Source organism: Sarcophilus harrisii, chromosome 1, assembly GCF_902635505.1.
Source record: "Sarcophilus harrisii chromosome 1, mSarHar1.11, whole genome shotgun sequence".
In the NCBI taxonomy this organism is placed as follows: Eukaryota; Metazoa; Chordata; class Mammalia; order Dasyuromorphia; family Dasyuridae; genus Sarcophilus; species Sarcophilus harrisii.
In genome coordinates this window covers 171,209,642-171,235,869 of record NC_045426.1, presented here as the reverse complement: position 1 = coordinate 171,235,869, position 26,228 = coordinate 171,209,642, and the positions used below count along the sequence as shown (strand labels likewise).

General features: G+C 38.4%; 1 protein-coding gene across 2 annotated transcripts in view; it reads left to right on the top strand.

Moving 5' to 3' along the window:
- The first annotated feature begins 600 nt into the window (after nucleotides 1–600).
- ANKRD34B (ankyrin repeat domain 34B) overlaps nucleotides 601–26,228 on the top strand; it is a 38,242-nt gene continuing 12,614 nt past the window's right edge. Inside the window, exons 1-3 of one of the 2 annotated variants that reach the window (XM_031966969.1) lie at nucleotides 601–856; nucleotides 1,811–1,885; nucleotides 5,445–5,526. The gene's annotated coding sequence lies outside the window, so the exon portion shown is untranslated. Of the gene's footprint in view, nucleotides 857–902; nucleotides 1,886–5,444; nucleotides 5,527–26,228 lie in introns of those variants that run through there. The other variant, XM_003759879.2, reaches the window with a different exon arrangement.

Below are 26,228 nucleotides of genomic sequence, written 5' to 3'. Positions count from 1 at the left end.
GTTGGGGCTGGACAACTAGTTAATTGACCAGAATATTGTAGAGGGGATTCTAAGTCAGATAGGAGGAATAGATGACCCCTTATATCCCTATCAACACTGAGATCCCAGCATCATAAGATCTCTTCCAGATAATGTGTCTCAAGGTCTTTCCAATTCTAACATTCTTGGGATTTCATTGTCCCAGCAAGGAACCAGGAGGATCCTGGATTCCCCAATATTATGTCATTTTATGGGAATAGAAGAGAGAAGTAGTACCACAGGAATTGGTAGTCTAGAGACTTGAAATGTGGTAGCCCTGAAATCTATGGGGAGAGCCAAGTTTCCAGGATGTTTAGCACACAGATCTTTTGTGAAGATACTAGTCCAAGATCCTACGAAGAGAAGACAGCTTCAGAGCCCTAACACTAAGCTCCAACACTTATTAGCTTCGGGCTAACTCCCATCCTCCACCAGAGAGATTCAGACGCCAACAATTACATCCCCACAGAAGATTTTCTCCACGGAATCTCTCTCTCTCTCTCTCTCTCTCTCTCTCTCTCTCTCTCTCTCTCTCTCTCTCTCTCTCTCTCCCTCTCTCTCTCTCCCTCTCTCCCTCTCTTTCCCTCTCCCCCTCTCTCCCTCTTTCTCTTTCCTCTCCTCTCCTCGCCTCCCTCTCATTCTTTCTCCTAAACCTTACTTTCTGCTCTGTTCTGCTTCTGAGTTCTCTACTACAAGAAGGTGGAGAGAGGTCCTGGAGAAGAATCGGAAACGGAGGAGGCAAAGGAAAAGAAAGCAAAGAAGAGCTGCTGGCCAGGGTCCCAGCTCCTGCGGTGGGGGAGAAAAGCCCAGGCTGGTGCGGGAGCCGGTGGCACCGGAGGTAGGCGCAGCTGCCAAACTCCAGCTTTAGCGCACGGCCAGTGGGGAACCGGTGCATGACAGAGCCGGAGGGAAGTACATAGGGGAGAGTCTGAAGCTCGGGGCGCACGGCTCCCGCACCGGCAATTGGGACAGCGTTTTGGGAGTGGTGGGAAACCGTGGAGGCACAGAAAGTGAAGGGTCCCAAGAAAATAGATAGGCTCTTTCTCAGTAGCTTGCACTTGGGGAAACTTGGGCTCTGTTTAGATTGCCAGTTCCCATAAAAGCGCTAATTTCTTGGGGAGACTCTTGGGGGAACGGATAAAGGGAGGTTTAGGGGGCCCCTAAGTGCTCCGTGCTTTTCCCCTCTTCGCCAGTTCGAAGAGGGGGGCCTTTTCCCTCGCCCTGGCGCCCTCTAACACTGCAGTGCTCCAGAAGGAGGTGGCTGAGGCCCCCTTGCAAATCCCGCGCAGCCCTGGTCCTCGAAGGGAAAACTTCCACGGAAAAGGACTGGCCGGGTGAGCGATTACTCGCGGAAGGTTTGCTTCCCATTGGGCCAGTTCAGGAAAAATCGCCTTTGGGGGAGTCTACTGGTGCACCCGAGCCCCCGGAGGCGGGGTGAAAACATCTCTCTCGTTCTCCTCCACGCTCGCGACTCTGGAGGCTCCTGTTGGGGCCACTTCAGCTTCGCCACCCCCTTGACACCCCACCCCACCCCTCCCCCTTTTCCTGGCTCTGCGGCGGCGCACCGGTATGGGGTGCCGAATTTCGCCTGGATCTTGACGGCGCCGCGGCGGGTTGCAGTGGAACGTGCCCGGTGGGGGATACGGTGGCGGGGTCCCACTGGGGACCCACGGACCGATCTAATCCTAGATCCTTAAAGGGTGATCGCTGGGGAGAGAGGGGCAGAGAAGACAGGTTGAGGGGCGCGGGGGGATTCCAGCAGCGCCTGGTTGGATATACTGTTATTTTTCAGCTGCTACGGAAGGAACTGAGAAACTATGGACGAGTCGGCATTTTGGACCTAATTGTCTCCTTGAATTCTCCGCAGGTAACCCGGGCATCTTAGGTCCGAGAGGGCAGAGCTGAGGAGTGGGCACTAGGATCTAGGGAGCATCGCGGAGGTCCCTGGAAAGCTGAGGAGTCCTTGGCAATTTCTAGACTTGAAAATTTAACCAGTGAAGTATTGCCCAGCCGTAGGAGGTCACAACGACCCCTTCTTTCTTTATTGCTCTCTGCACCTCACCTCCACCATTAGCATTCTCGAAACTGGGCTGGGCTGGGATGCAGAGCATCTATCCAAGAAAGCCGGACTGTCACATTGATTTGCATTAGGAAGGAGGGGAGTGGGTAGGTGAGAGAGGGGTGTCCGAAGGTCTTGAGGCTGAGGACCCCCTGGTTCCTTGGTTTCTGCCTCTTCGTACCAGAGGGGACCTAAGGATGCTGTCTCACCTCTAAGAAAAGCCCCGCCTCCCCCTAGTGAGCTAGAAAACCTTTGGGCCCTTCTAGCACTGGGGAGGGATGAAGGGGGGAGGGGAGGAGCGCGAGGAGGTTAGGCGCGGAGCTGAACCTCTACTCCAGTGTTTCTCCCTTTGGGGTGTCATTATCCCTAGAAAAAGAAGTCCCACAGAAATCCGGGCACTGGGTGAGGGAGTAGGGGGGTGTGAGTAACGAGTGCACGTGGAAGGTCTCAAAGCAGAGCTGTGGTCCTGAGGTGACCATCTCCAAATCTCGGGTTCTAAGGGGGCCTTTGGGCTTGGTAAAACCTCATTTTTCTACATAGATATCGCTTCTGTTCTCAGACCTGCCTTCTCTCTCCTGTTCTGTTCATCCATAAAACGGGTTGTGCGGCTTCTCCCCATGACTACCCTAGAGCAGAGATAGTAGCGCCTTGCCCCCGCCCCTTCTTCTTCCCCCTCTTTCCCCACCCCCTCCACCCCCCCACCCCCACCCCCGCAATCACCTTCCTCTTCTGACCTTTCTCAGAAGTCAGTATCCCCTCAGGAACAGGAAAAAGACTCCCCTGCTTCCCGGCTTGAAATCCTGCCTCACATTTTGTGCCAAAATCCATGAGGCGATGTGACCGTTGGTATCAGAGGGGAGGTGAAGGGGTGTGTATGTTAGAGAGAGAGAGACATTAAAAAAGAGAGACAGAAACAGATAGACACAGAGATAGAAACAGAAAGACAGAGACAGAGAGACAAGACAGAGAGAGAGAGAAAAAGACAGACACAGACACAGAGACAGAGACCAGAGAGAGAGAGAGACTCTGAAGCTATAGCTTGCTTTCAAGGACCCGATGACTCTCTGGCCTGACAAAACAGAAGAGGCACTAATAAAGAAGTAGGGAGAAGAGGAGAAAAGGTTTAATTTTGCAAAAAGAAGGGATGCTTCCTTCCCTTCAAAGATGAAGTTATATCTCCTAATAGGTTAATTTCTCACAGGAGCTGCAGCAACTAACAGTTATAGATAGATAATGTATTGGTTTTTTTATTTACGAGGCAATGGGGTTAACTGACTTATCTAGGGTCATGCAGGTAGTTTTAAGTTTCTAAGAACTGGATTTGAACTCAGGTCCTCCAGACTACCAGACCCCGGACCATGATACTCCAATAACTGAGCCACCTGACTGTCCCAGATAAAGCATTTAAGTGCTTACCTTAGTACAAGCTAAAAAACAAAACAAAAGAAAAACAAACAAAAAGCATTCCCTGTCCTCATGCACATGGCAGACTGACATGACAGAACTGCAATGGGGGAAACATTTCAGAAACTGGGTGTGAGGGGAAGACTGCTAATAAGGAGATAATGGAGAATGTGGCCCCGAGAAGTATGAAGATTTTTCACTGTTAAGAAATGTGACAGGAAGTCATTTTGTAACCCTTTTGGTAGGAAATTCTTTGCCTATCCTCTTCTCTTCCTTGGGTGAAGGGAGACACATTTTATATATACAAATTATGAAGTTTTCTGTCTTCTTTCACATTCATCAGAACTTTCCCAAGTACCTTACAACCAGCAGAAATCTGATGTACACTCATCATCTGAGTCAGGGTTCAAAAGGCTAGACTCCTTAATATCAGCTGCCTCACAGGAACAAAGAGGCCCTGGGGTCTTTAACCCAAGTTATTGACCTTGGGCTCTGTGCTGCTCCTATAGAGATCTCATCTCTTCCCTGAAACCTGCCCTTGTCCCCTTAGTCAGAGATTCTGGGATTTCCAGAACTTCTCTAATGTTTCTTTTGTGGAAATGCTGTTATGGACTTAGCATGTTTTATTTTGCATCAAATTATTTGTGTTATTATATCTATTGCCATACTAGACTGTAAATTACATGAAGGGAGAGGGATTTGTCATTCTGTCTCCCCCAACACTTTAATAAATGTTGGTTGACCCTCAAATTTTGGCTCCACAGCCACTATTGATGCCATTGAGCTGCTGCCATATTAACCATCAATTGTATTGCAAATAGGTAGTAAGATAAACAGAAAACCCATAAGATTCATGGTGCTGGGAGAACTGAGATTGGTGAATTGGAGGGGAGGGGAGAGGAAGAAAGGGAATAATGTTTAGGAAACATCATTGAAACCAGAATTAAGAAAGTGGAGTTGGGCCATAGGGCAAATATTCTGGGAAAACATTCAAATTAGATCTGACCTAGTCAAAACCCTCCCAGTTTATAGAAATACAAATAGGTAAAGTTCTAAAATATCAAAAGTCAATGTAGACATTAAATGGCTTGTTTGACAAACTATATTTTTAGAACTGCAAGGGATTTTAGAGGCTATCTAGCCCCCACCCACCTCCCCCCCACCTATTTTCCCAGTAAGGAAATTGAAAGATTTCAGAAAGGTCACATTAGTGGAAGAGGCAAGAATCAAACCCAGGTCTTCTGACTGTAAATTCAGAGCTCTTTCCAGTACATTGTGGCTCAGAAGTGTTGCTGTAAGCAAACACTTATCACAATAAGAGTCAGAAAGGGATAGGATAAGATAGAATAAGGTCAGAGCAAGAAACAAAGAGATGGATGCTAAAGCCCATTTTCAGCTTCCATTTTTAACACCTATAAAATTTGCTGCTCCATGTAGCATTGACACTGGTAGTATATAAGCATCTTCTATTTGGGGGGATGGGAAGCCATTAGTAAAACATGAAGGTGTTGACCTCTAAAGTGACCTCTAAAGTTTTTTCAGCTCTAAATCTATGATCTTGTTGAATAGTATCTCAGACCATTATCAAGATATTAAGCACCTATATTAGGCACTATGGTGGCACTATGCTAGGGTCTATGCAAATCAAATTAGTCAAATGGGACCTTAAATCAAGTTATTCAACCCCCTCATAGAGATGCATGCAGAAAAGACAAAGGGATAGCAGAGCCAGCAAAGGAGAAAGACATGATTGAAGAGCATATGATGTAGCAGTTCTGTTTAGGCCCTCACTCAAGACATTAGAGTCTTTTGGCAGCAATATTTGGGGCTATTTGTCTTTTCTTTTGATCTCTTAACAAGAAATATAAAAATGAAACTACAAGCAGAAAATAATAGATAATGAAATAATAAATGCAAGCTCATGGGCTCTATTACACTAAACAATCTTGATTTTCCTCCACAGGAGCTGACAATTGGTTGGCAGAGGAAATTCACCAAAAGAAAAAAACAGAAGGAAAGCATGGAATTTTGAATCATCCTTTCAGGTAACTTTCAATTTCTGCTTAGAGTGAATATTTGGAGGAGTGAATATAGTTATATTTTAATAGGTTTTTAAAAATCTATATCAACAATTAATGCTATTTACTTTCCCATCTCCCCTCCCCCACATATCTTTTTTTTAATTAAATGGAGTAGCTGTCCATGGTTCTAACTGAATCACCTATATGTCTCTTATTTGTCTATGATATTCACCCGAATTTAAATTAACCCACCTTTTCTAACCTTCCTCCTTTTCTCTTTGAAATCTGAGTTGGGTCCATCTTTTAACCCAGTCCAAATATCTTGTTCTTATACTTGCCATTCTGATTTCTTCCCAACGATTCCTTCCTTTCCAAGGTCTGATGCTCTCTCAAACTTGTTCCCGTTCACATAAACTGACCTTTTCCTAAGTCAACACCTTACTTACAACATTCTCTACATTTCCCTACTTCTTTCTGCCTCCTTATAACTGGCTACTTGAGTTCTGGAAGAATGTCAATAGAGGAAAAGGAAACATGCTGTTTCCAAGAGGCAAAAATGGCTCTTTGCTAAGGGCCTTAGGATGGTGTCTGAATGATCACTGCTTAGACTGAATTCTTTAATTTCTAAGGTTTCCTCTAACTCTAGCTATTAAGAGACAGGGAAGGAAGGAAACAATCATATAAGTACTTTCCACATGTTAGGCATTGTACTAAGCACGATAGAAATATTATCTCATTTGATCCCCACTATAACCCTGTGAGGTAAGTGGTATTATTAGCCCCATTTTACAGATAGGGAAATTGAGACTAAGTGACTTTTCCAAAGCTAGTAAACATTTGAGACTGGATTTTAATCAAATGTTCTTGAGTCCAGGCCCACTCCTTGTCCTACCTTACTCCCTTAAGAGTACCAGAATCCTTCCAGTCACTCATGTTCATAACTTCAGTTTCATGTTTGGTGCTTTCCTCTTTCTCATACCCCATATTCAATTAGCTGCTAAGCCTTGTTGATTCCATCCACATACCATCTCTTAAATCTCTGCCCGTCTTTCATTTCTTATATAGGCAATGCCATCATTCAGGCCCTTATAACTTCTCACCTGGTCTACTGTAAATAACCTATTGATCTAATTGTTGCCACTCTGTCTTCTCTTCAATCTATCTTCCGTTCAACAGTCGACATATCACCCTCAAAGCACAAGTCTGATTCTTCAATTTCCCTATTCAAAAGCCACCACCACCCCCTTTTTCTTGAAGATAAAACATGAATTCTTTACCTTGGCTCTCTCCAATCCAACTCCTTTCCAAGTTTCGTTTCATACTATTTCCTTTTGCCAACTCAACATTTCAACTAACTTAAATTACCATTCATTCCTCAAAATTAATTCTCTACCTTTTGACTTCACACAAGCCATTTCCTTATTCCTGGATTTTGCTCCTCATCCTTGAATCTAAGAAGTCTTGCTTCAATACTCAACTCAGGAGTCACTTGTTCCATGAAGTTTTCCCTGATCCTTGATTTTGTTTTAATGTTCTTTCTCTCTCCTCCACCCACTCTCCTTTACCTTTTTCTCTCTTATCTTCCCTTCTCCTCCATCCCTCCCCCCATCCATTTTCTTTGTACTCTACTTTCTTTGTAAATGTCATGTCCAGAAGAATGTAGGCTCCTTGAGGACAGAGATTGTTTCATGTTTGCCTTTGTAGTCTCAATTCAGTTCCTGGCACATAATGTGCTTGGGAAAATATTTGCTTATTGAATTGAAATTTGGGGCTCAAATGAAAGAAAGAGTATAATTAGAGGAAGGAAGAGTAGGTCTCAGGGAATTATTCTTCCTACTTTCAGATCTGAGTATTTATTTATCTGCCAAGTAAATAAGGGCAAGTTATTTAAATTGCATTCTTGAAGATTTTCACAGCTGGATGCCAATTTGGCAACTGCCCTCCTCTTGGGATGTTGAACTATGACCAGTGGGCTAGCAATCAGTCACAAAGACTCTCTCTGACATTTCTTGTTCCTTATGATATAGAAACCAGATTTTTCTTCCTGTGTCATTCATTGGTTTGGTGACCTGAATGAATACTTATTTTAAAAGATATAACTGAACTCTCATTTTTTTTTAAATAAAAAGCAATTTTTCAGAATACCTCATAATTACTATTTCATGATGATCAATAATGTATATTCTTGATTAAATCATTAAAATGTAGTTAAGGGATATACACTTTTATCACTCATTTACATGAGAAATATTAATATTATGTATTATTAATATATGAGTTTTTAAACACTAATAGAGTAAATACCACAATTTCACATAGTTGGTATTATAGAGTAAGAATTTCAAGAGCAGCAGGTTATTGGTTTAAGAAATGATCAAAAAAGGTGGCTGAAATACTTAATGCTTAGATCTAATAGGGCAGGGGCAGAATAGATTCTTATCATCTGTATAACCTTGGGAAAATAATTTAATATCTCCAGATCTGAGTGTCTATAAAAGGAGGTGATTGACCAAGTTAGACTATGAAGTTTCTTCCAGCTATAGTATAGTCCTAAGTCAGCCAATCAATCAATAAGCATTGATTAAACTCCTTCTATATGCCAGTTGCTGTGATTCAGTCATTTTTAGTCATGTTCCATTCTTTGTGAGCCCATTTTTCTTGGCAAAAATACCAGAGTGGTTTGCCATTTCCTTCTCCAGATTTATAGATAAGGAAACTGAAGCAGACAAGGCTAGTAAATTGCCCAGGGTCACACACCTAGTAAGTGTATGAGGATGGATTCGAACTTAGATCTTACTAACTCTAGGCCTGATGCAGTATCCACCAAATCACCTAGCTGTCCTACTAGGCATTGTGCTAAATGCTAAAGATAACAGAGAGAAGAGGAGGAGAAGCCAAAAGACAATTTCTGCTCTCAAGGGGCTCACTGTCTAATGGGAGAGAGTGATATAGCAGAAACATATGAGCTTAGACTTTGGGGTGAGGAAAGGACCTTTAAGATCTAGTTCAGCCCTATTTTTTATTATAAAATTTTAAATGAGTTTTATTAATGTCTTTTATATTTACATCAGTCATTTCAAAATATATCACTTATTTCCTACCTAATCAGCCCAGTTCCCTTTCTTCTCCATCATTCTCTCCAGCATTGTACTCAACATTTTGAGAATATTGCCTCATTTGATCTTCACAATTCTGGCAGTTATTTGCTTATTATTCTCACTTTATAGTTGAGAAAACTAAGAGAGACAGAGATTAAGTGACTCCCTCAGGTCACACAGGTAGTAAGTATCTGAAGCTAGGACTCATCATGTCATTATGTGGGAGATTCCTTGCACTGATGTATATCACAGTCTTTATAACCTGCTGTGGGCAAAATAGTTCATCACCTGATATCAGTCCTTCTCATGGTGAGCCTCCAGGCTGATCTTTGGACACTTGTACCATCCATCAGTTGGCCTATCTTGAAAGTCTTTTCAATGTTTGTTGTACTGGCAAAGCCTTTGAGAATCCAGGGTCACCTCCAGGATAGGATGGACCTAGGAACAGGACCTTAGGGTACTAATGAGTGCATCTGCTATTTAGACTTTGGAGTGCAGGCCTGGGAAGCTAGCCACCATGTCTAAAATAGTTTTTCTTGTTGTTGTTTGTGGTGTTGGTTTTTATGAGAAAATGCATTTTAAGTTCCAGATCACAGAATAAGAAATGAACTTTTGGAAACCAAACCCTGGGGTGTACCTCTGCAATTAATTTGCCTGAAAGTTAGCTATGATACTAGCTGTACATGAAACTGTACAAAACTTTGAGCCAAGTCCCAGGTTCACCATATTTATGGCACAAGAATATTTCCTGCCTTAGAAAGTTTCTAAGTGTCTTGGTGAGCAAAATATTTTATATTACCTTTCTTTGTGAAGTATTCTTTCAGAATATTGTATGAATCCAGAGCATTAAAGAAAAGTCTTTTTCTACAAGAAAAAGTCATAGAATTTAAAGATATAGATATATTTAAGACCATTATTTTACTTTTGATAGTTAAGTCAAGGGTTCATCTTTTTTGTCTGGTAAAGTCTATGATCTCCTTCTAAGAATTAAGTTTCCTAAAGCAACTAGATAATACAATGGATAGAGCACCAGTCCTGAAGTTAGGAGGACCTGAATTCAAAATCATTTTCGGATACTTAACATTTACTACTGTGTGATTCCAAAAATCACTTAACCCCAGTTGCCTCAACACCCCCATTTAGATTTCTGAATGCATAAAATACATAGGATACCTATTATACAAAATATATAAGTAGGTATTTATCTTCTACTCCTACAGAATAAAATACAAACTCTTTAGCTTGGCCTTCCACAATCCAACTCCTTTCCAAGTCTTATTTATACTATTCCCATTGAAAGGTAAAAAATAATTTTGAAATACAGTTATCAAAGGGGCAGCTAGCTGGCAAAGTGGATGGGGTACTCAGGCTTTAGTCAGAAAAACCTGAATTCAAATATGGCCTTAGACACTTAGCTATGTAACCCTGGTCAAGTCACTTAATCCTTTTTGCCTCCTCAAATACTACTGAATAGCAGCAACAACAACAACACAGTTATCAAAATTTTTTTAAAAATAGGTTCATTAACCCCAGGTTAAGAACTTCTTGTCTAAACAAAAGTTTGCCACTTTCAACATAATCATTAACATATTATAATTTTATTTTCCTTTCAGGCAAATGATTCATCTATTAATCAGTAAATATTTATTAAATGCTTACTACATGCAGGCACTGTGTTAAATGCTTGGGGATACAAAAAAAGGCAAAAAACAGTCCCTCTCCTTAAGGAACTTACAATCTAATTGGGGGGACAACATACAAACAAATATATAAAAAGCAAGCTATATAAAAGATAATTAGGAAATAATTAAAAGAAGGAAAATCCTGGAATTAAGAGTTTAGGGAAGGCTTCATGTAGGAGATATAATTTTATTTAACATTCAGATTAAGCCAAGGAGGTCAGTAGTTGGAGAACATTACAGGCATGGGGGACAGTCAGAGAAAAGGTTTAGAGATGGGAGATGGAGTATCTCATTCCTAAAATAGCCAAGAAGCCAGGGTCACCGGGTCAAAGAATACAAGCCAGGAATAAGCTGCAACAAGACTGGAAAGGTATGAAGGGCTCTGGTTATGAAGGTTATGAAGGGCTCTGAATGTTAAACAGATCATTTTGAATTTGATCATGGAGACAATTGGAAACCACTAGAATTTATTGAATAGGACTGGAAGTGATATGATTAGATATATATTTTAGAAGAATCACTTTAATTGGAATAGAGAAAGACTTGGGGCAAACTATACAGCATGAGGTGATAGTGGAGTGCCAGGATCAGAGGAGAGAAGGGAGCACACTTCATAGAGATTACAAAGGTGAAATAGATAAGTCTTGGCAATAGCTTAGCTATGGATGGAAGTGGAAGTGAGGGTGGTAGGAGGGAACTTAATGAGTAATCCAGGATAACTGCCAGGTTGTGACTCTTAGGGACTGTGAGGATGCCCTTTACAGATATAACAGAAGTAGAATGGGGGAGAAGGGTTTAAGGGGAAAAATAATGAATTCCATTTTGGTCATGTGAGTTAAGATTTAAATTTGAGATGTTCAGGTTACTGGACATGAAATTTCAAGATGTCTAAAAGACAGTTGGAGATTAGAGGTCAGCAGAGTTTGGGACAGCTTAGGAAGATTTGAGATGGTAATTAAATATAAATTAAATCCATGGGCATTGATGATATAACCAAATAAAGTAGTATAGAAGAAAAGAATGGAGGGCTCAAGAGCCTGAGGAATACCTAAGGCTAGAAGATATGATCTGGATGAGATCCAACAAAGAAGACAGAGAAAAAGAGGTCAGATAGGTAGGAGGAAAACCAAGAGATAGTGTTGTCCTGAAAACTTAGAGAGAAGAGAATATCAAAGAGAGTGGTATAGTAAATATCAAAGGCTGCTGAGAGGTCAATGGGAAAGGCCATTGGATTTAGCAACTAGAGATCATTAGTGACTTTGAAGATCATTAGTGAAATGATAAAATTGGAAGCCAGATTGGAAGGGGTTAAGAAGAAAATGAGAGGAGAGAAAATGCAGGCATCTACTATAGACAATCTTTTGGTAAATTTAACTACAAAAGGCAGGAAGTGGTACAGAAGGATAGCAGGGGAAAGAAAGTAAGGGTTGGTTTTTTCAGGTTATTGGAGATATGGGCACATGTGTAGACAGTAGGAAATGAGACAGTAGATGGAGATATGCTGAAAATAAGTGAAAGAACATGGATGATAAAGGGAACAATCTGTTGGAAAAGTTGCAATGGAATCATCACTTAAAGAGGTGAAGGGATTAGTCTTGATAAGGAGAAAGGCCACTTCATCATGTGAAACAGGGGTAAGGAAGCAAACAATGGTAGAAGACATTTGAGTGATAGGAAGTGAGGAAGAAGGGAAACTAAGGGGTTCATGGCAAATGGTCTCGATTTTTTTTTTTTTTTGAAAAATATGAAACATGATTCTCAGTTGAGGGGTGGGGGGAAGGAAGAATAATGGGAAATTTGAAGAGGGAAGAAAAGATTTGGAAGAGCTTCAGTGGGGAGTGGAAGATTGCTTAGCAGCAGTGAGGTTTTATAACCAATGAGCAGAGAGATTATATAACCGATTTATAGTGGACTCAGTCAGAATTGTTCCTTGATTTTTCTCCACCTTTAACAAAATCCAATTCAATTCAAATATTTATTAAGTACCTACAATAAACCAGGCACTATGCTAAGTGCTGGAGATACAAACAAGAAAAAAAAAATAATCCCTGTTCTCAAGGAATTTACAATCTATTATAGGAAGATAATACAGAAAAGGAAGCTGGAAAGGAAAGTGGGGCACCACCAAAAGGCAATAATTCAAGGCATCATATTCCTTGGAGTTCAAACTAAGCATAGTTGCAGGTGGAAAATAAATAGTTGGAAACTCCGGACCCCAGACCTCTATAAAGGAAAGCTTTGAGAAGGGTTTAGTGCTCCACCATCCAGTTTCACACCCAGAGGGAAAAGGAGAATGAGGGAGATGAAAAGTTGAGTTATCCAAAAATTAAGTATCCGAAGCTAAGTTAAACAGTATGAAGAATAAATTTCAGGTGATCAGTTTATCCTGAGTGGGAATATCATGTTCAAACCAAACAGAGATGCAGATGGAAGGTTTTTATAAAGTTGCATATTAAATATGCAACTAACACTAATGAGCTCTGCAATAATTTCTTTTCTCTTGATTTTAGGATAAGATCCTTTAAAAAAATTTAACAGCATCTATGAATTCCATTTTAACTATGCAAAGTAAGCAACAGGTTTCAAGCTATATACAAACAGCAATGATACTTCCCCATCTAATATAATTCCAGAGAGAGTTTCAGGGAAGTTCACACTTTTGCTCCCTAAAAAATGGCATTATTTTTAAACAAATCATATATATAATACATATATATGGAGAGAAAGAAAGAAAGGGAGGGAGGGAGGAAGAAGAAGGAAGGAAGGAAAAAGGAAGAAAGGAAGGAAGAGGGAAGAAGGAAGGAAGGAAGGAAAGAAAGAAGGAAGGAAGGAAGGAAGGAAGGAAGGAAGGAAGGAAGGAAGGAAGGAAGGAAGGAAGGAAGGGAAAAACTATGTGTCACAGAGGATAGTGTATCTAGCTTAGAGTCAGGAAGATTCATCTTCCTGAATTCAAATCTGGCTCCAGATCCTTACTAGCTGTGTGACCCTGGGCAAGTCACTTAACACTATTTGCCTCATTTTCCTCATCTGTAAAATGAGTGAAGGAAATGGCCAACTATGCCAGTATCTGCCAAGAAAAGCCCAAAATGGGGTAACATACTCAGACATGACTAAAAAGACTGAACCACAACAAAAAATAAACATATATACATATATGTAATATATATTATTTTATATGTCGTGTTACATATTACATAAGTGTATATGCATATACACTGTGTGTGTATAATATATGTATCCCTCTTATTTTCCTATATGCGCATATTTGGAGCAAGGAATGCAAAGCAATTCTCCAGAATAATTTCCTATTGCCTTTTTTTCCTGCCCGGGAATAACTACCACAATAAAGTTGGAACTTTCTTAACTTAATTCAATTCAGCAAATATTTAAGTATCTAAGATGTGTAAGGCCCTGAAGTAAATGCTGGGGATAAAAAGATGAATAATACATGGTTTCTGCCTTCAAGAAAATTACAATATAATAGGAAATACATGATGACTACAAATAACTATATTACAAAAAAAGAATATAAACTCAACCTCTTTTTATAGCAATAGATAATTAGTAACTTAAACCCATGGGTGAGACAAGGACAGGTTAGGATGATGCTGGGTCTGAAACAGATAAGAGGTTCAAACCAACCAGACTCTGATGTCATCCTCCAATCAAACAAATGTATTAATGCAACCAACTGCCCCATAACCATCCTCTTAGCTAATGAGCTATACATTATCAGTGACAAAAAAAGTACTCAATTAATTTTTAAAAATGAATAAAAATGGAAGCTAATAAAATATTGTTGAATTTTTAAAATCCAAAGTGTTTGTTAACCGCTGCTCCCTAAAGTCCTAAATTAATTTTTTCCTCTGTTCTTAGGACATGAATTTTAAGTGTGGGGTCAACTTTTAAACTTTTAAAAATATTTTTTGAGTATTTTATTTCAATATAATTGGTTTTATTTGTAATTTTATGTAATATGTCTTATGCATTTAAAATGATTATTCTGAGAAGGGACCGATGGCCTTCACTATGGCCAGGCTGCCATAAGGGTCCATAGCAACCAAAGTCTAAGGATCAAAGGTAATACAATTAACTATGTGTCAGACTTTGTGTTGGATGCTGGGAATAAAAAGACAAAAGTGAGATATTTCCTGCTCTCACCAAGCTTACTCTGTTGTATTAAGGGGAGATGTGTCCCATATAAATAGATTTTTTTCCAATTTGAATTTCTCTTGTGCTTAACAATTCAGGACAGGTCCCATATGCCAAATTATAGACAATTTGGTGTTGTATTGCAGTGAGGCAGATGTATTCACTTGCACTGTAAACACATAGCGTTGACATAGTGAGCTAAATTATAAAAACCTGTTATAGGAAATATTCATAAGTCTGGTATAACAAATGGTTTGAAAAATGGCACTTTAGGACCAGCCCTAGATGCCTTCATATAATACCTCAAGAAAGGATATTTTTAATTGTTCTAGCAAGAACAAGTAAATTATAGGTGCTTTTAGAGAAGTCTTTTAAAAGACTGAATTTTTCTCTGAAAAATAAATAAATCTTAAACTGAAAAGCTGGGATTTTAAATGGGCAGATGGATGGAGTAGAACAAAAGACTCCATCAAGAGGAAAAAGGGGCTGAGGTATAGATCCTCAATCCTAGAGGCAGGGAGATTATTCCAGCAGCAAAGTACAGATTAAAACACATTTTGCTTTAGGAGAATAGAAGCAATGAGACCCCAAAGGCCTAAACGTTTATTCATGAGTACAGGTGTTAAAAAGCCTCAATCAAAGAAAGAAGAGAAAGAACTGTTCTCATGAATCTTTAATGTGTGAAGAATTTCTTTTTCAAATGGCCTTTCTTTAAGTGGGCAATTTAACAGGTGTTGGAAATCAGGCCTGGACAATAGAACAAATTGTTTTAATGCTTTTTGTTTGTGCTGTCTGAGCTTCAGGAGAGCCAAGAAGGACTATTTGGACAGATGGTCTTCTTCTGTAAGATTTACTTTTATTTGTACTATGTTTTTAATTCTCTCCTTTGAAAGATCCCTGATTGCAATGATCTGGATTCCCCCTCTAGGAATACAGATCACCACTGACTTGTAGCCCAAAATTTCCATCAGCCTCCAAGTATTGAACTTTCTGGCACTGTACTAGGCTCCTATCCAGATTACATTTCCACCACTCACCAATAATTGGTCTCCAGGCCTGTACTGGTGCTATGCTCTGCTATCTACAATAAAAGTAAGTCATATAATACTAAGAGAAGGTGAATGTGAACTGATAAGCTTAAATGAGAGCAAGTGAACTGAAAGGCACATACAGGCAGAAGATGTAGCTCTTGATGGTTGGGGTTTTTTTTGGGCAATGCTTCATCTAGAAAACTCTAAATACTCTGTTATTATTGTTTTGCCCAGCTTTAACAAAGGGAGACAGAGACTCAGAGAGATAGAGATTCAGAGGGAGATAGGGAAACAGAGACAAAGAGACAGGAATGGAGAAAGAGGAAAGGGAGATGGAAGAGAGAGACAGAAACACCAAAAGAGAAAGAGAGGGGGGAGAGAATGAGAGAAAGAAAGAGAGAGAGTGAGAGAGGACAGAGAGACAGAGAGACAAAGACAGAGAGTCAGAGAGAAAAAGAAATGAGAGAGAAACAGAGAGAAACACACAAAGAGAGACAGAGACTAAGCCAGAGAGAGAGGAGCGAGACAGAGACAGAGAGAGAGAAAAAAAGAGAGACAGACAGACAGAGAGAGGAGAAGGAGAAAGGGAGAAGAGAGACAGACAGACAGAAAGGAGAGATACACAGAGAGACAGAAAGAAACAGAGACAAAGACACAACTGCAGAAAGAGACAGACTGTAAGAGACAGATAAGGAGGGAGGAGACATACACACACACACATAGAGGAAGAGAGAGGGAGAAAGAGAGATTGTGAAAGATAGAAACAGATAAGAAGAGAGGAAGAGAGAAGAGAAGAGAGAGCATAGATAGTATTTTGTGTCACAATCCAGATTTATCTGAAATATAACTAATATTTGCTATAGAGGTTTATTTGCACATTGTTAATAAATTAATGTTAGAAATTGCACATGACTAAAATCATAAAGTTGTCCATCGAATTTTAGAGAAACAAAGAGACAAGGGGCTGATTAGGAAATGTTATTAGTAGAATGATGAATACAGAGGATTTTCAAATTAAATCCAAATGGTATAATTATGAAATTGATATCCTTTTTTCAAAAGTGACATTAGTCATTCATGTAATCCAAATATTATTAAAGCATTCCATGTTTATAAAATGGGAGAGAGACAGACAGACAAAGACAGAGATGAGAGAAGAGAATAGACAGGGACAGAGGGATTGATAGAGGAGGGAAAGAGTAGATAGGGTTGTAGGGTAGTATTGGTATATCTGATAGAGAGCCAGCCTTAAAGCTTCTAAGACAAGTACAAACTTTCCCTTTAGAGAAGCACCAGCTGGCTGTGGAATTCTGGTCAGTCCACTTAACCTCAAGTGTTTTAGGCAATTCTAAAAAGCTTTAACTTGCTGAGAGGGTATTGACAGATGTAGGTAGAGGTAGTTGTCTCATTTGGGAGTTCCCTATGCCAATGAAATCACAGGTCCAGGGCCCAGTCCTCTCTCTCTTCAACAAAAAAGCAAATATAATGGTGGGCGAAAGCTAAAAGCCTTACATTTGGGGCAGGAAGCAAGAGTGATACTGAACTTCTGGAGGCAGAGTTTCAGTTTGTTTATATTTAAAATAAAGAGGTAGATGATCTCTGCCCCTTTTCTTTCAGCTCTAAATCTTATGATCTTTGCTCTAAACAGTAGAACTTTAATCATAAGAGCTGAGTTTGAAGAATATATGTGACCTTGGGAAGTTCAAAGATAACTTCTCTCAGTTTCCTAATTTGTGGAAGGAATTTAAATTTTAAAAGAAGACAAACAGGAAATGACCAGGAGGATAAGAGGACTTAAAATCTACTACACAAAAACAGATTTTTAAAAACATGAATGTTTGAATTGAAAATGAAAAGACATTGTGAGTACATGGTTGCAGCCTTTGTGTACTGGAAGGGTTATGTTAGAGAACATGGGCATGCTCTGCTTGGCCCTGAAGGACAGAGCTAGGATTCATGAGTAGGCAGTACTCATGATTTTGATTTTGACTCAACCTAAAGGAAAATGTCATATCCAGAATAGGGTGAATCATTATATGAAAAGTTCTCCATCACTGGAGGTATTATTCAAGAAAAGGATGGATGTCCACATGTCGGGGATACTTTAAATAGGATCTATGATTTGAATAGAAATAGACTAGGAAGGGAAATGAGTAAATATTTATATAGCACCCACTTTATGCCAAGATACTGGGTAATCACTTTAGAAATACTGTTTCGTTTAATCTTCACCCCAGTCCTGTCAGGGATGAGTTCTTATTATCTGCATTTTATAGTTGAGGAAACTGAGGCAAACAGATTATATAACTTGCCCAGGATCACACAATTAGCAAGTACTTGAGGCTGTATTAAAATTCAGGTTTTCAAACCCAGCAGTCTATCCAATGTGCCGTTATCAACTTCTAATTAGATGTGTTCCTACTGCCATTGACATTCTGAATTTGTACATTAGGACAACTTTAGCATAACCACAATACAAGTGATTCCATTTTCATAAATGCTGTGAGAACAGCTTTTTCATATCAAGTAGAAGGACCATGGACAGCAACTTTGACTCAGGCAGCAAAAAGATCACAAGGATGGAAACAAGACCAGAACATTTTTACCTAAAGTCCTATAGATTTTTGAACCTCTATGTTCTAACCACTATTCCATGGTGCCTCCCACACATAAATGTTATTATTAGTGAATAGAAAGCAGAGATATGCTGATAAATATTTAACAACTGGCTCTCTAAAGGGGGAAAGTTATACAAGAAAAATTTAATCTATATTATTAAATTTTGTCCATTACTTAAGTCTATATAGTCAGAAAAATAATAAATTAATCTTTAATGTGTTTTCTGATTCCCAAAGACAAAAGTTTTCTTAGTCTGCAGTATTTTTTAATTAAACAATTAAGTTGACCAAACATTTATTAAGTGCCAACTATGTGCCAAGTACTATATGATGTACTGGAGATGAGAATTTTTTTTTTATTTAATAGCCTTTTATTTACAGGATATATGCATGGGTAACTTTACAGCATTAACAATTGCCAAACCTCTTGTTCCAATTTTTCACCTCTTACCCCCCCACCCCCTCCCCTAGATGGCAGGATGACCAGTAGATGTTAAATATATTAAAATATAAATTAGATACACAATAAGTATACATGACCAAAACGTTATTTTGCTGTACAAAAAGAATCAGACTCTGAAATATTGTACAATTAGCTTGTGAAGGAAATCAAAAATGCAGGTGTGCATAAATATAGGGATTGGGAATTCAATGTAATGGTTTTTAGTCAGGAGATGAGAATTTTTAAAAGAAGCTTTTATTAAAAACCTGCTATATGTCAGTCACTCAACTAGGCATTGGGATATAAAAGAGTAATGGTCCCTGTCCCATTCTTCTAAGGCTTAGGATAGGTTGAGATCCATGAACTTCAAAAAAAAAAAAAAGACAATCATATTTTAATATAATTAGTTTCCTTTATAATTAATGAATTTTATTTTATTCATTTAAAAGCATGGTCATAAGAAGGGATTCATAGACTTCCCCAGGATATTAAAGGGATAAGTGGCACAAGCTAAATGAAGTATCCCTACCTTTGGAGGAACACAACACATATCAGGGAGTGATGGCCAGGAAAGGAATTTTTATATAAGTAGCCAGAGGGATTTTGAATGGAGCAACAGGTTGTGAATTCCCTTATAATAGCAAAAGGAATATTGATTTGATTATTATTCCCCCAATAGAGCAAAGAGATACAAAGCCAGAGTGGGTTGGGGGGAGCACAAATGTAACAATCGGAAGTACAAGATATTTGAGCTGGCTGAGCTCTGGTGGGCTAGATGGGCTGAATAATTGTCTAAAACCAGTACATTATGTTGCCTCTGATAGTATTGTTTCAGTATATTAAATGATGGATCAGATTTAGATCTGCACAGCAGATTTGAAAAAGAGCCAGCCTTGTCAGGAAGATCTGGATTCAAATTCCATCAGTAATACTCACACCAGTGTGACCCCTGGGAAAGTTACAATGCTGGGCAAAGTAGTGCACACCAAAGTTCCCTGCTACTGATGGAGTTTGGGCTGATGGATCTCTTATATTTAGGAGCTCTGGGATATAGTAAAGCTAAAGTTAATTCTGGCAGGAATATGTGACTTTCCTGAGAGTACAGGACCACTAGGATGCCTAAGGAATGTAAACCAACCTCGATTAGAAATGAAGCAGGTCAAACTTCTATATCACTCAACAAGTGACTACTGTGAATAATTATTACTTTTATACCTTAGAAGAGATAGAGAGAACTAATCTCCATGGGTAGAGAGAGAGAGAGAGAGAGAGAGAGAGATACAGATAGCTAAGTAGGTAGATAAATAAATGAAGAAGTTAGTCACAACATTATAAACTACAAAGCAAGTACCAATTCATAATGATAAAATATAGATTAATAAAACCCATACTCAGTATACCAAGTATACCAAAAATATCTATATTTCTATCTTATCTTTCTATTTATCTATCATCTACCTACTTGTATACCTATCTATGTATCTATCATTATCTCTCTATCAATTTACCTATTTATATCTATCTAGCTATTTATCATCTTTTAATCATATATATATATATATATATATATATATATATATATATATATGTTACTTTAAACTTTGATTGCAAATAGCCTAATAAACTTTTATCTAGAGATTACCTGCCTTATTCAATGCAATCCAAAAGGCACATACACATCAAACATTTGTATCACTCTCTTTTGTATCAATAGATATTCTCCTATGATAGGTTTCAGTATACAGTTAAACATTTAAATTGAGTCTCATTGTTTTTAATCATTCACAGCATCAACATAATGTAAACCTAAATGTCCAAATCAATGAATCAATCAACAAGCATTTATTAAGTGGCTGCTTTGTGTCAGACTATTTGTTAGTCACTAGAGATACAAAGACAAAACAGTCTCTCACCTCAAGAAGTTCACAGTCTAGCCAGGGGAAATGTGTGCATGTAAAAAATATATGTGTGTGTGTGTGTGTGTGTGTGTGTGTGTGTGTGTGTGTGTGATTGTGGGGAGCAAAGAACGAAGATCAAAAAAGACTTCAAGTAGAAGATGGTATTTGAGATAGGCCTTGAAAAAAACTAGGAATCTAAAAGAAAGAAGTGAAGATGAAATCAGTGCAAAGGCAGTAAGACAGGAAAATATAGTACTGAGTATTAGGAGAATCGTGTTTTGTTTCTATAGTACTTTTAATGTTTATTGCTCTTATTTAATTCTCCCAAGTATAGTATGAAGCATGCAGAGTAGATTGTGTAGCTCAGTGGGGCAGTAGATAGAGTGCCTGGTCTGTAATCAAAAAGTTTCTGCTAAGTTCAAATTTGGCACTTAGACACTTATTTGCTGTGGAACCTTGGGCAAGCCATTTAACCCTGTTTGCCGCTGTTTCCTTTTCTGTAAAATGAGCTATCATCTACCTCTCTATGAATCTCTGTTTAAATAAAATATTAATAACAAACCACTCTAGTATTTCTGCCAAGAAAACCCCAAATGAGGTCAAGGAGTTAGATATACATGAACAGTAGCAAGCAGCAAGATAAATATTGGCTATAGTTTTTTCCAATAGTATTTTATTTTTCCAAATATATGTAAATTCAGTTTTTACCATTCTTTTTTTTTTTTGGCTGAGGCAATTGGGGTTAAGTGATTTGCCCAGGGTGACTCAACGAGGAAGTATTAAGTGTCTGAGACTAGATTTGAACTCAAGTCCTCTTAACTTTAGGGCTGGTGCTCTATCCACTGTTCAGCACCTAGCTGCCTCAGTCACCATTCATTTTTATAAGATTTTTGCTCCAAATTTTTTCTCCTCTCTTCCCTTATCCCCCCCCCTCCCCAACGCAACAAATAATCTGATATAAATTAAACATGTACAATTCTTTTAAACATATTTCCATATTTATCTTGTCCATGTCATGTCATCAGACCAAAAGAGAAAACAACATAAGAAAGAAAGAAAAAACAGACAGAACAAAAACATGAAAATATTATTTCAATCCACATTCAGTCTCCATAGTTCTCTCTCTGGATGTGAAAGGCATTTTCCCTCCCAACTCTATTGGAATAGCTTTGAATCATCGAATTGTTGAGAAGAGGCAAGTCAGGCTAGATATTATTATCCCCATTTTACAGATGAAGGATCTAAGAATCTAAGCTATTAAGTGACTTGTCCAAGGTCTCATTTCTACTAAAAATGGAGCAAACATTTGAACTCAGATCTTCAGATGCCAACCTACCACCTCTTATATCATTTCTATATGTATTATAAATATATTTGTGTCAAATCATTGACATTGACGTCAAATATATATGCACAAAAATGCACAGTTTGTTCCAGAATCATCTCTATTTCTGGTGTATCACCCTTAGGTTCCTCCAGGGTGAAGACATTTAGAAAACTTATAAACTTTCAAGAATAATGCTGAAAACATTTCATAAAGTATTACCATAAAGTATTAACCTGAAAAAGTTAATAAGTCTCCCTAGAAACTTATTACAAGAGACTGACTCAGGTATGAGCTATACCATTTGCATGGGCCAACATAAAGGGAGTCCCAGGCTTACCAGTAGATGCCGAAACATCTTGGTATGAGCATGATATGACTCTTGGGGGAATAGGAGCCAGGGCAGCTCTCCAAAGGTCACTGACAATTCTCTCCTGAACAGGTACCAGTACACGCAGCCCATGCACTATGTTCTCCTGAGATGATAACAAGATAAAAAATAATTTTCTTCTTTACCCAAGGAAGGCTATTACAGTTTTAAGGTCTCAGACAGCTACCACAGTGCTGGAAATGAAAATACAAATATTTCTCATTTTCTTGGTCACTACTTTGTGAATTTCCATAAAGGTTAAATTTCCATAATGAGAGAAAGTTTTTATTTGCCATGTTAGATTGTTTTGGGGAAGTTATGAATAGTGAACTGATATAATGGGGTGCAGACTGCCTAGGGCAGCTGTGTGCAAAGTTCAGAGATTGACTAGAGCTCGGGTGGGTAAACAAATCACAGAAATGTCTCCAAGTGGCATTTACTTTAGCTCATTTGTCATTTGCCTTTTGAATTTGGCATCTGGAGTAAAGTGTGTTATTGTTTCCATTCCATCTAATCAGGACCATAACTCCACTGTGGTTCTTCAAGAATCACTCATCATCCCCCAAAGGTCTCCCCCCAATACTTCTAGTTGTTTATATTTTTAATGTTTCCCATAATTATTTCTTTTGTTGTTGGTGTTCAGTCATGTCTGATTCTTTATGACCCTATTTGGGGTTTTCTTGCAAAAATGCCAGAGTGGTTTGCCATCTCATTTTCTAGCTCATTTTACAAATAAAGAAACTGAGGCAAACAGGATTAATTGACTTGCCCAGATTTACACAGCTACTAAATGTCTGAAGCTGGATTTGAACTGAGATGCTCCTTATTCCAGGCTCTGCACTCTATCCGCTGCGGCTATCCAATTTTATCCAACTGCCCCATTAACTATTCCTGGGGCCCTATTACTATAAAAATTCTTGCATATAACCCTGAATTTAACCTGTCTTAGGGTAGGGGAAGGATGGGAGAAATAGAACTTGTGGTTTCAATGGTGTATTAATCTCTCTGCAAAGAACTTTCTCAACTAATGTAGTTTGCCTACTTCTTCCAGTCTTAGAGTTTGCCTAGAATTTGAGATCAAGTGATTTACCCAAGATCACACAGTAGCCAAATGGGATTTGAACCTAGATTTTGACTAAATGGTGAATCTCAAACCCTGCTTGTTTATTTTATACTCAGAAAATACGAAAGAAGATGCAGGATCTGTGCATGTTCTCTTATCTTTTGTGATTTTTGCTTCTTTTATCTCTTGAGATGTTCTTTATAGGTCTTTTTTTTTTTTTTTTTTTTGGCTGAGGCAATTGGGGTTAAGTGACCTACTTAGGGTTACACAGCTGGAAAGCGTTAAGTGTCTGAGATCCAAATTTGAACTCAGGTCTTCTTGACTTCAGGGCTAGTACTCTATCCACTGCACCAACTAGCTGCCCCCTTTATAGGTCTTTTAAAAAAATGTTTGCTAGCTATCTCATCAGTAACTCTTGCCTTCCTACGTGATTAGCCCATCTCCCTTTCTAGTACTGTGATAGTCCATTATCCATTTGTATCACTTTAAAATATTTTACCTGTTGCTGCCGGTCTAAAATCTTGGTTCATTTTTTTATTATCACATTAATCCATACCAGATACTTGAGAATTTAAAAAGAGAAGCATTTATCCTGGGGTAAAAACCCCAAGGCTCATCATTATGGAACAGGTTGAGTTTGGATGCAGTTTCATTCTTGTGTCCCAGAAGCTAGAGCATTGCTTTTCTACTAGCAAGCAAAATTAAGAAAGGTGGTTATTGGCATGCTGTCAAAAGTCCACATTTCATAACAATAAGTTTGTCAGGGAAAATTTAAGTTAAAATCACTCAGTAACACAATGTGTTTCTGTACAAAGCATGTGCTTGCCTAAGACAAATGAGCTCTTAAGGAGCAATTCTACAAAGCAGTTCATTTTAGAAATAATTGACAAGGATGGAGATATTAAAAAAAATTTTAAGTGATGTAAGAAATTCAATAGATAAAACAAAGTTGCCTGTCCAGTTTCCATGCATTTTCTAATCTTATTTTATTTTTATTTGAACAGTTTCATTCTTGATTTGGTAGTTTGGTCATTGTCACTGAACATGTGTTGTCTTCTATTCAAAAATGAAGGAAAAATGTGTGTGTGTCCAGTTTTCAGAAAACCCAGAATAATATAGGAACATCCATGATTATAGAATAATTGTTAAAAGGTGATATTTTACGGAATGGCTTTAGAAAAATTATTGAGGTTGTCCACAGAGTTGATGCAAGGATCAAATGAGATCATATTTATAAAGTGCTTAGTAATGTCTGATACACAGGAGGTTCTATGCTTATTCCTTCAAAGCTTCAAGAGGAACCATTGTAATCAAGTGGAGATCAATTAGAGATGAAGCTAAAGATCTTAATGAGAAAATGAGTTGATTCACAAGCATCCTATTTATATTGAAATTTTCAGGAAAGCATTTCTGTGAAACAAAAGACTAGTAAAGATGTTAGAAATCAATTAAAAATGAGAAATACAGACAAATTTTCCATGAAACTAAGGGGTTCTAAATGCTGATTCCAAACAATTTTCGAGATATTTGGCTTTGTGAGTGGTGCCATTACTTGAAATGTCACTAAACTATGTTGATATGTTATGAGGTAGATAAGAAAAAGGGACATGTGCTTCTAGAATAAATATTTCACAACCTTGAATACAATATTAATTTACAAACTTCCCCTAGTTAAAGTCATGAGAGTGCTGAAGTTAGGCAAAAGAGGGAAATGGTTTCCACATTTAATGGACATTGTATTTATAATTGTTTTTGAGAAAATATATAGTTAAAAGGAAACTTTAAATTTTCCTAAATATCAATTGAAATTGCATGAATGTGTGGAAAAATTACTTCAAATAATCTTCTTCCCTGTGAATGGGGATGTTTAATGTGAACTACCAGTTTGGAAATCCCTTTGGGATGGGTATAAATTCCCCCCAAAAAGAGAGTGCTTAGGGAAATCCACCAAGATTTCTAGAGATCAACCACAAGGCAGATAGATCTAAATAGATAATGAGATTTCTGCTTGTGAGCTGGCTTTGGTTTGCTTCTATATGCTTTAAGATATGAGAAGCAATTGTTATTTAGTCATTTTTCATTCATGTTCAACTTTTGAGAGTTAGTTATCTTGCAGAGAATAATGGAGTGATTTGCCTTTTCCTTCTCCAGCTCATTTGACATATGAGAAAAATGAAGCAAACAGGGTGAAGTGATTTGCCCAGGGCCATAAAGCTAGGACATGACGAAGGTTGGATTTGAATTCACAATGATGAGTCTTCTTGACTCCAGGTCCCACACTGTGCACTATGGTGCTACCTAACTTCCTTGAGAAGCAATTACTAGCTGCTAATTAAAAGAGTCTGAACAGACCATAGTTTCCCATCACTAGAAAAAAAGGAAGCTCACCATAAATATATTAAGACTTGGTCAGAGACCCCATTTACTGAAACTTTGAACCAGCAGATAGAGCAACTTGTTAGGCTGCCATATGAATCTCAAGCATTAGTGAAGGGAGCTACCAAAAAAGAAGGCAAAGAACTGAGGGCTTGATTTAATAAGCACAGAAGGAAAGGAAAGATTTTGCAGTGGCTTGCAAGGAGTTTGATATACCTGCATTTCTGTTAGTACTAATGTATACCCAAAGCACAAATTGGTGGCTTCCCTAGAGAATGAAACAAAAGGGTTAGGAGAGCAAATCTCTACTCTCCAAATTATTAGGTATGTTGTTCCTTGAAAAAATATTTTGGATGAAGTGCTCCAAATATGAAATAAGACAAGGAATGTGAAGAGAAATCGCAAGGGAATCCTAACCTGTCTCAAGAGCTTAAAGGACGGGAAAATAGGACTCAGAAGGAAATTTAGGAGGGCTACGAGAAGATTGGAACTATCTATTAAGTCTGAGATACTTCCTGTCAAGAAAGGGAGTAGACCATCTAAGAAAGAAGTGATTTGTTGTACCCCCAAGAAATCACGATGTGCAAGGAAAAAAAACCAAATAGTGGTATTTTTGGTAACTGTCTGCTGAGCAATACTCAGGTCACTATGTCAACATGACAGAAATATCCG